Source organism: Hylobates moloch, unplaced genomic scaffold (assembly GCF_009828535.3).
Source record: "Hylobates moloch isolate HMO894 unplaced genomic scaffold, HMol_V3 SCAFFOLD_3, whole genome shotgun sequence".
NCBI classification, from domain to species: Eukaryota; Metazoa; Chordata; class Mammalia; order Primates; family Hylobatidae; genus Hylobates; species Hylobates moloch.
This window is the reverse complement of record NW_026652278.1, coordinates 82,092,173-82,095,669: the sequence shown is the minus strand read 5'-3', so window position 1 is coordinate 82,095,669 and position 3,497 is coordinate 82,092,173.

The following is a 3,497-nucleotide window of genomic DNA, read 5'->3' as shown; positions in this document are numbered from 1 at the left end:
TTGATGGGTGCAGCAAACCACCATGACACGTGTATACCTATGTAAAAAACCTGCATGTTCTGCACATGTATCCTAGAACTTAAAGTGTAAAAAATAAAAAAATAAATTTAAAAAAAGTAACAAGGAGCTGAATGTTAATCACCGAGACAATGAGGAAAATATCTCCAGGGCATGTCAGAGACCTTTGTGACAGCCCCTCTCATCACAGGGCTAGAGGCCTAGGAGGAAAAGGTGTTTTTGTGGGCCAGGCCCAGGGTCCCCGTGCTGTGTGCAGCCTAGGGACTTGGTGCCCTGTGTCCCAGCCACTCTAGCTGTAGCTGAAAGGAGCCAGTGTCAAGCTCAGGCCATGGCTTCAGAGGGTGCAAGCCTCAAGTCTTGGCAGCTTCCACATGGTGTTGAGCCTGCGAGTGCACAAAAATCAAGAATTGAGGTATGGGAACCTCTGCCTAGATTTCAGAAGATGCATGGAAATGCCTGGATGCCCAGGCAGAAGCTTGCTGCAGGGGCAGGGCTCTCATGGAGAACCTCAGCTAAGGCAGTGTGGAAGGGGAATGTGGGATTGGAGTCCCCATACAGAGTCCCTACTGGGGCACTGCCTAGTTGAGCTGTGAGAAGAGGGCAACAATCCTCCAGACTCCAGAATGGTAAATCCAATGATAGCTTGCACTCTGTGCATGGAAAAGACACAGACACTCAACACCAGCCCGTGAAGGCAGCTGGGACGGAGGCTCTACCCTGCAAAGCCACAGGGGTGGAGCTGCCCAAGACTATGGGAACCTACCTCTTGCATCAGCATGACCTGGATGTGAGACATGGAGTCAAAGGAGATCATTTTGGAGCTTTAAGATTTGACTGCCCCACTGGATTTCAGACTTGTATGGGGCCTGTAGAACCTTTGTTTTGGCGTTTTCTCCCATTTGGAATGGCAGTATTTACACAAGGCCTGTACCCCCACTGTATCTAGGAAGCAACTAACCTGTTTTTGATTTTACAGGCTCATAGGTGGAAGAAACTTGCCTTGTCTCAGATGAGACTTTGGGCTGTGGGCTTTTGGGTTAATGCTGAAATGAGTTAAGACTTTGGGGGACTGTTGGGAAGGCATGATTGGCTTTGAAATGTGAGGATGTGAGATTTTGGAGGGTCCAGGTGGGATGATATGGTTTGGCTGTGTCCCCACCCGGATCTCATCTTGAATTCCCACATATTGTCAAAGGGACCCAGTAGGAGATAATTGAATCATGGGTGCAAGTCTTTCTCATGCTGTTCTCTTGATAGTGGCTAAGTCTCATGAGATCTGATGGTTTTAAAGGGAGGAATTCCCCTGCACAAGCTCTCTGTCTTTGCTTGCTGCCATCTATGTAAGATGTGACTTGCTCCTCTTTGCCTTCCTCCATGATTGTGAGGCTTCCCCAGCCACATGGAACTGTAAGTCCAAGTAAACCTTTCTTTTGTAAATTGCCCAGTCTCAGGTATGTCTTTATCAGCAGTGTGAAAACAGATGAATACAGTGTACCTGTAAGGTTGTTTCCCAGTGAGATTAGCATGTGAGTTGGTGGACTAAGTAAAGCAGACTCCTCTCCCTAATGTATGTGGGCATCACCCAGTCTGTTGAAGGCTTGAACAGAACACAAAAGCAGTGAAAGGGAGAATTTGCTCTCTCTCTTTCTGGCTGACTGCACTGGGCCATTGGTCCTCTGCTCTTTGACTGGAACTTACCATGTTTCTCAGGCCTTTAGACTCAGAGTGAAACTATCTCATCTGCTCTCCTGGGTCTCCAGCTTACAGATGGCAGATTGTGAGGCTTCTCAGCCACCATAGTCACATGAGGCAATTCCTTATGAATAAATATCCAATTTGTTCTGTTTCTCTGGAAAACAAAAGGGCACAACTGGCAATCGGATTTATTATTGAATTTCACTTGATTATATACCTCACTTTCAAGAACTCTCTATAAATAGGAATAAACACAGTTTTTGAAAGTGAAGCAATTAAATTAAAAAATATATAAACTCAAAGATTTCAATCAGCCTAAAACCTCCTTCAGCTGATAAACAACTTCAGCAAAGTTTCGGGATACAAAATCAATGTACAAAAAAATCACTAGCATTTCTATATGCCAACGACAGCCAAGCCAAGAGTCAAATCAGAAAGGCAATCCCATTCACAATTGCCATAAAAAGAATAAAATACCTAGGAATACAGCTAACCAGGGAGCTGAAAGATCGCTACAATGAGAATTACAAAACACTACTCAAAGAAATCAGAGAAGACACTAACAAATGGAAAAACATCCCATGCTCATGGATAGGAAGAATCAAAGTCATTAAAATGGCCTTACTGCCCAAAGCTATTTACAGATTCAAAGCTATTCCTATCAAACTACCAACAATATTCGTCACAGAACTAGAAGAAAACTATCTTAAAATTCATATGGAACCAAAAAACAGCCTGAGTAGCCAAGGCAATCTGAAGCAAAAAGAACAAAGCTGGAGTCATTGAGTTACCCAACTTCAAACTATACTACAGGGCTGCAGTAACCTAAACAGCATGATGCTGGTACAAAAACAGGAACATAGACCAATGGAACAGAATGGAAAGCCCAGAAATAATGCTGTACACCTACAACCATGTGAATCTTCAACAAAGCTGACAAAAACAAGCAATGAGGAAAAGGCTCCCTATTCAATAAATGGTGCTGAGATAACTGGCTAGCCACATGCAGAATATTAAAACTGGACGTCTTCCTTACACCATATACAAAATTAACTCAAGATGGATTAAGGACTTAATGTAAAACCAGAAACTATAAAAACACTGGCAGACAACCTAGGCAATCAATACCATTCAGGACATAGGAACTGGCAAAGATTTCATGACAAAGACACCAAAAGCAATCACAACAAAAGGAAAAATTGACAATGGGATCTAATTAAATTTAAGAACTTCGGCACAGCAAAAGAAATTATTAACAGAGTAAACAGACAACCTACAGAATGGGAGAAAATATTTGCAAAATATGCATCTGACAAAAGTCTAATATCCAGCATCTATAAGGAACTTAAACAAATTTGCGAGAGAAAAACAAACAACCCTATTAAAAAGTGGGCAAAGGACATGAACAGAAACTTCTTTATTTTATTTTATTTTATTATTATACTTTAGGTTTTAGGGTACATGTGCACAATGTGCAGGTTTGTTACATATGTATCCATGTGCCGTGTTGGTTTGCTGCACCCATTAACTCGTCATTTAGCATTAGGTATATCTCCTAATGCTGTCCCTCCCCCCTCCCCCCACCCCCCACCCCACAACAGTCCCCGGAGTGTGATGTTCCCCTTCCTGTGTCCATGAGTTCTCATTGTTCAATTCCCACCTATGAGTGAGAACATGTGGTGTTTGGTTTTTTGTCCTTGCGATAGTTTACTGAGAATGATGTTTTCCAGTTTCATCCATGTCCCTACAAAGGACATGAACTCATCATTTTTTATGGCTGCATA